Consider the following 7,475-nt stretch of genomic DNA (forward strand, 5'->3'; position numbering starts at 1 on the left):
CCCTAAATTTGGGAGTATATATATGAGAACTTGTCATTATTTACACTTTTTCCAAAAACTCAAGATCCAAACCCATTTCTCTTTCAAGTATCATCCAAAAGATTTTCAAGATCTTCAAACTAGTAAGTGATTCTAGCTTTCTTAAGTGATTATACGGCTTAATCTAGTGTTTTAACACTCTTCTAACCGTGAAATCATTTCAAAAGGTTGATTCTTCCATTTTCACCAAGAACACACACTAGTGTTCTTGGACTTTTAGCTCATTTCAAGCTTCCATATAGTAATTACTTCTATCCTAGAGTCTTATACAGCTTGTTATACATCTTTACATCAAGAAAATGTCACAAGAACACCAAGAACAAGGTGTTCACGGTTCAAGAAGTTCTTGAACCGTAAACACCAAGTAAAGGTGCCAAAGTGTGCTTAGTCCTTTCCTATGCCTTAGTAACTAACATGGATCCATTCTTTGATGAGCTAAGGAATTGAAAACCCCCAAAATACCATAAACCTTATGATTTACGGTATTAAACTCAAAGGAAAATGGTTTAGGATTCGTAAACTCCAAATAGAAGTGAAATGGTGCCCTAGTTCCTTCCTTAAACACATACTTCAAGTAGAAAAGCTTCTAGGGACTTTTAAGCCTTCAAACAACAAATGGTCACAAAGTGTGTGAGCTTACGGCCGTAAACTCAAGGGTTTACGACCGTAAACTCTTTTGGTTGTGACCACAAAACTGTAAACTCCCTAATGGAGTTTTCCTTGAACCCCAAGCACACTAGTCTTTCCCTATAACACTTAGATGCAATCCTTGGGACTTATAACACTTGTATAAGGTGTTTAGTATGTCCTAGGGTGTCTTGACTTTGTTTATTAGTTGTTTAAAGACTAATTGGATACATATATGTGATATTATATGTTAACTAGGATCATAGAGTGTGTTCAAGACTTCACTTGACACCTAGCAATCCTACATCTTCAGTTCATCCGTACCACTCACTACAGGTGAGTTCATACCCCTTAATCAATGGTTTAAATGTTTTTAAATGCTTTTATGGGGGGATACAAGTTGAATACTTATAGTTATTATATCAATCACATGTGATTAATAACTACCAAACCAGTAGTTTGCTTATTGTTCAAACCGTTTATCAAACTGTTTTGCTTCAAACTGTTTTTACAAACTCTTTTACTTGTCAAATACTTGTACTTAAACTCTTTTATACTTATTATCAAATGCATGCCTATGTATGTATAGTTATATAAGTAATGTGTAAAGGGCTTAGGAAGACTAGCTCGCTTTATCTCCTTTTCCCCATTGGGATGTGGCTTTAGGGCATCGGCTATCCGTCCGAAGGTCGTCTATCCATTAGTTATATATTATGTATACATATATATATATACATAAAAGTTCTTTCAACCATTTCTATACCGTTGGGTAGCAAGGGTTTCACAATCATGATCATACATTACTAGTAAGCTACCATAAGGGTAGCACAGGAAGATACTAATACTATTACTAGAACAATGAAACATACAATGAGTCAGTTCATTCATGAGTCAATACGAGTAGTACACACAGTACATTACTATACATGCTAGATAGAGAGAGAACACACATTAAAGCTAGCACACGCAGAACATTACAGTACATACAGGCTAGACAGAGAAAGAGTACACTTTACAGTTAGTACATTCATTACATGTACATTCATGCAGTTATGTGAACCATTAAACGGGTCATGAAACTTCCTTCCATGACCGTTTTTGTATCCAGAATCTCCTTAATTGGGGAGCGTATGAGTTTGCGTATAGATCTATATTGGATTGACTATCCTACATCTTGTTGCTCGCTACAGTGGGACTTGCAAGTCTACGGGTGCCAAATGTCATTTCTTACGGCATCTTACTGTTGGGGTGCAAAGTTATTCATTCATGACTTTGTAAATGTTTGACTTTTGTAAAACCCACTTGCATGTGGTGCTTTAGCCTTTAGACCCATATGTTTGTTAGAGTGAGAGAGAGACATGTAAACACCTCTATAAATAGTGGGTTCATACCACTTGTAGAGGTGTGCTTGAGAGATGTAAAAGTGAGTGTGTAAGTGTGTGTTATTTATGTAGTCTAGATCTAGATCCTTTTTGTGTAACACCATATACATTCAATATATCTCTTAAACACCCAAATCACCATGTTCAATTGTGCAAGCTTTAATTCCGCATGCCAAACCATGTTCTTTATCACTACAATTGGTATCAGAGCGGGTCTTCAAGATCAAGGTGATTATTGAAGAACGATTCTCGGTTTGGCAATTTTTGTCACAATTTTGAACAATTTTGGTGAGTCTCTCTCTATGATCTCTCGTAATTTTTGATTCGTGCGTTACGTTCTGGATTTTTGATCGTTTTGATTCATTGGATCTAATTCGTTTCAAATCTTATTGTTGATCCAATCAATTTTTCTTTAGATCAAATTCAAACCAAAAATAATCAATTACTATTCGTATTTCAAGTTTGAGCCCATAATCCATTTTAATCCAAATTCTCGATGTATTGTTATGGTTCATAGTCTCGATTTGAAGCCCAAAATCAATATTATTACTGTTCATATCATATCATGAGCCCAAAAGTATATGATCCGATATCTTAAAATCAAAAGTCCATTATTTTGATCATCGTTTAAACCAAAAAGCTAACAAAATATCTTTAACTTCGGTTTCCAGTTCATCATTTATTGATCTACTTTACAGCTTCGTATCATCAAATGTTCTTATCTTTGGAATTAATCCTTCTATCTTGAATTGTATTTGCGATTTGATTGTCCTGATCAAACGGTTTGAAGCAATTCGTAAATAAAACTTGTGAATCGGTTGAGTTTGATAAGCCGATGATGATCAAGTTATTACCGATTAATTCTTGATTTGAATGAAATTGATCAAGAACAATCCATTATTCTCTGTTTGATGTGAAAATCGAGGTTAGATTCATGAATTTGGTGTCGATTGATGAACAAGACAAATTCGATTCGATTGGTGATTTTGGAAGTCGAACAGGATACGATCTAGAAAATTGGAAGATTTGCGAACAAGTGGTTGAATGAAATGTGAAGTGTGATGTTTTTGTTTCAATTTCGATTCCTAAAAATCGATATTGAGTTTGGAGTATTTGGAATTGCGAATTCGATTTTGGTGTCATTCGATCGAAGTCTTTGGTGTGATGATAGCATCCATTCGCATCTGGTTCTTAAATTTGGGTTCGCATATAAATCTTGTTTTGAATTGAAGGTTTGTTTTGATGAACAAAACTTGGATTGTGAATGATATGCGAACAATCGATGGGTATAAGGATGTAATACGATTCGCAATTTGGAAGTCAAACAAAATGTTCATTCGCATTTTGTTATGTAATGGTGATATTCACATTTGAGATCATGAACAGTTCGCATATGAGTGACTCAAAGTTGAGTTCGCATCTGGATTTCAAAACTAATTTCGCATTTGGTTAATTAGATTAAAAAATGCGAAGGTGATTAACAGTTCGCATTTGTTTAGATGGATAAAAGATGCGAAGTATTCATGGTTTGTAGATGTGCGAAGCATATGGAAGATGCGAAGTATTTCACAGTATAATGTGAGTTGGGGAAGAAAGTAAATAGTTTCGCATTTGGCCCCTGATCTTTTCACGAAATAATACAAATGGTCCAACTTCGCAAAATGGAGTTATAAAATGACAAAAATGCAGAATTTTCATTTCGCATCCCTGCAGTCTTCGCAAGATGGAAAATTTTACCTAGTTTCGCATTTGGGGTAAAAAATTTGAGAAATTGGAATATTTTCAAATCTAGTCCATGCAGTTTGTGCGAATTTACACATTTTTCGCAAATGGGAGTGTGTTTCGCATATTTGGCTGTTTTTGGCGCAACGGGTCACCGCAGAATTTTGAAATTGACAATTTCTACCCATTTTTGAGAAATTATGTCAAAGGCGATCCGTGAACGATGATGAAAATTCATTATTTTTTGGATTTTCCGGATTGAAGCACAAAGTTTATGCCACATGTTAAGGGGGAGTTTTGATATGAAAAATTCCAAATAGAGCACGTTCTTTTTCCTTTGGAGTTTTATAATCAAATTTCGATTATAAAAAGGGGGAGAAGTTTTATATGGAAATTCGAACTTGAATTTTTCATATTACGCGGATTTGAAGACCGAAGTGATCTTGAAGTTTTGAAGCCACGAGATGATGCAATTGGAAGTTCGGAAGTGATGTATTCGAAATGGGTTTGGAATTATTGAAGATTTTTGGGGTGTGTTTTTATGCGCAACTTTTGGGTGATTATTTGGAGTTTGGAATACTCTTGATCATTCGTTGCTGCTTGGTTTGTATGGTCTCACATCCTAGAGCCCAAATTGAAGAGTCACGGAAGAATTGAAGATTGAAGTTCGTTTCGACATGTGTCACCTTTGAGGCTCGAACCGCGTAGTGCTTGATTTTGGAAGATTTGAAGTGGGTCATTCATTCCTAACTTTGAGGGGGAGAATGTTGGGGTGCAAAGTTATTCATTCATGACTTTGTAAATGTTTGACTTTTGTAAAACCCACTTGCATGTGGTGCTTTAGCCTTTAGACCCATTTGTTAGTTAGAGTGAGAGAGAGACATGTAAACACCTCTATAAATAGTGGGTTTGTCCACTTGTAGAGGTGTGCTTGAGAGATGTAAAAGTGAATATGTAAGTGTGTGTTATTTATGTAGTCTAGATCTAGATCTTTTTTGTAACACCATATACATTTAATATATCTCTTAAACACCCAAATCACTATGTTCAATTGTGCGAGCTTTAATTCCACATGCCAAACCATGTTCTTTATCACTACACTTACATCGTCGTTTTACTAGAGTCAGTAGCAGGATACATGTCGATCACATGTTACTTTAAACGCCTTTTGTTTTTAAGGTAGTTAGTACAGCTGTAGTCACTTATTACAAATAATACAGTACTATGATATTTTCCCATTACATTCACTTCATGAATATTCACATGATGCACGGTAATGTAAAAACTATATTTTTGGTTAATGATAGTCGGTTTGGGAAAATACACACTCTTACAAGAGACATACATACAGACACTAGGTGCCTTGGTAGAAGGCTACCATTAATAGGAAACTTAGGGTTTTCTAGGAGAGTTCAAACATTTTACAAAACATTGTACAAAACATCTCACAAAACATCTTACAAATGCTTTCATACAAACACAGACATTAATATACTTATGATCTCACCAGCTTTAAGCTGATACTCACTTTCAAAATAACTTGTATTCTCTGGTCACCAATAGACAGGTCACCAAGAGTTCGTTCAAGACTCGTCTTTTATTTTGATATGTATATTTTGGTGTCTATATAACTTGACAGAGCACACATGTATGAAATTATATTATTAATGCAATGGATGATGTTGTTGCTTGTTTACTATTATTCATTGTTGTGATACTGTACATGACGTCCTCCGCCCCAGAACGTTTCCGCCGTCTATGGTTTTGGGGTGTGACAGATTGGTATCAGAGCATTGTTTATAGTGAATTGAGTATATAAACCCATAAAAGATATACTAACTATAAATACATTGGGATTAAAATACTCTGACCAAGAGTTTATACTTTAAATATTTAATTAAGTATGCGTGCCTGCATTCATACTAAAATCAGTGTCACTAAGACAGTACAAAAGTATTACGATTGTCGGGCAGCACAAGTAGACTTAGAGACATATAGTCAAAACTGGGAAGATATAGCCTGATCAACTATATTATCCGAGGGTTGACTAGCATGTGCCTAAGTGTGGTTGTGAGGTTTCAAAAAGTCTAAAAACTTACCCACAATACCACAACAAGAACGATAGAACCTAAACTTAAAATACTATAGGAGTATTTTGCATTACTATAAGTTACTTATGTACTAGATTCTTATACCTCTCTTCTCGCGTAGATTTAATGGATGGATTCCACCTTCCCGGAGACCCGTACTATCCCAACCATGGCAATGCAGGATGGCTGGAAGAAGAACCAGAAGATGATCACCCAATTCCTTTGGATGATCATGAAGCTGAAGGCTAGGCTTTTCTGATGGTTCTGACTCAGAGCCAGAAGTCAACAACCTGCTTCCAGCTGATCAAAACCCAAACCCTCATCCAGCATTTCAAGGACCCACACCTCTGTGGGCCACAAACTTGAATACATGGAGCCAGGAACAGGGTCAACCTATCCCCTACAATGGAGACAGAAGCTTCTACAACCTCACTGAGGGAGGTTCTGCTGACAGGGTCCTACCCGTCATTGTTTGTAGGATTTCTCGGAATACGATACTGGGTCAATCAACTATCAATCAAGTCTTGGAGATTGACGCCAACTCTGGCGTTAACACTGTCCGCATTCGCCAGCTAGAGTCTGCTCACGAAAGGGGTCTGGTTCACAATGCATCTCTTCGGAGGGAACTCACTGAAACCCGAGCTGAAGTCAGAGAACTTCGAGCTCAACAAGCAAGAGCTGATAGGCGCATGAGGGACATAGAACGTCTCCTGTCGGGATCAAGAACTCACTATGGTAGTTCTCGTCGCTGATAGATTCTCATCAACTTCTCTCTTTTGGATATAACCTAGTTATGTAAAACTCTGGTCTAATTCCCTATCTTTGTAAATCATAGGCCTGTTAGGTCGTGGTTAGGTTGTAATTCTGTCAAAATTTTCCCATTTTGGTTGATGTAAGGCCTCCTTCTGTTGGCCGTTTTTCCCAAACTTGTTACATCTGTAATTCCAGTAATATTGACAGGTACCTAATCTTATGGGAGTTATTATCCAAATGTGATCATCTATTAGTTCTAGATTTTCATTCAATCGTATTGTTGGGCTATGAAGAGTTAGTCCATGAGTCATTCTCATCAATTCTTCCATTAAATTCTTATCAATGTTTTCATCTTCATAAACTTATAGATCAAAGATGCCGCATCGTAGAAATCCAAGGAGAAACCTCAATAACGAAACACTGACACCACCTACTCCTCAGTTCGACACGACAGCCTTAAATGCTATTGTAGTTACAGTTGTGGCTACAGCCATGGCTCATTATCATTCATCTAGTTCCACTGGAGGAGGAACCCATGTCCTGTCAACTCATGGTGAAATCTCGGTGCGCTTGGAAGAGTGCTTATACAAGGACTTCACCAACTGCAAGCCATTGTCCTTCAAGGGGACTGGCGGAGTCATTTCCCTCTCGCAATGGTTCAAGAAAACCGAATCGGTTTTTGAAATCTTCTCTTGTCCCTAGGAGAGCAAGGTGAAGTTCGCTGCTTGCACCTTCGAAACGAAAGCCCTAACATGGTGGAACAACCATGTTAAGTCACTATCTCTTATAGTGGCTAATGCTATGGGTTGGGAAACTTTGAAAGACCTCATGATTGAGGAGTATTGCCTGAGGGGTGAGATCT

The sequence above is a fragment of the Lactuca sativa genome, chromosome 4, assembly GCF_002870075.4.
Source record: "Lactuca sativa cultivar Salinas chromosome 4, Lsat_Salinas_v11, whole genome shotgun sequence".
NCBI classification, from domain to species: domain Eukaryota; kingdom Viridiplantae; phylum Streptophyta; class Magnoliopsida; order Asterales; family Asteraceae; genus Lactuca; species Lactuca sativa.